We start from the raw sequence: 268 nt of genomic DNA, 5'->3' as shown, positions 1-268 counted from the left end.
GACCAGCCGTGCCGCCGCCTCGCCGCGCCGCGGAGCAGCCRGTGGAAAATGCTCCCAAACCGGGCAGAAAGGAGGAGCGGGGGCAGCGCAGCGAGGTGAGCCCTTGCCGGCCCGGCTGTTGTCCTCGGCCCCCATCGCAGCGGGGTTACCATCGCCTCGGCGCGGGCGAGCAGGGCTGCGGGCTACGCGCCGGGCGAAGGGGCCGCGCCGGCCGCCGCCTCAGCGCCGCGGCACAAAATGGCGGCGCGGCGGCGCCGGAGCGGGCAGG

Source organism: Rhea americana, unplaced genomic scaffold, assembly GCF_003343005.1.
Source record: "Rhea americana isolate MKP2758 unplaced genomic scaffold, rheAme1 scaffold_21, whole genome shotgun sequence".
Classification (NCBI taxonomy): Eukaryota; Metazoa; Chordata; class Aves; order Rheiformes; family Rheidae; genus Rhea; species Rhea americana.
The sequence above is the reverse complement of the archived record's forward strand: the minus strand, read 5'-3'. Positions refer to the sequence as shown.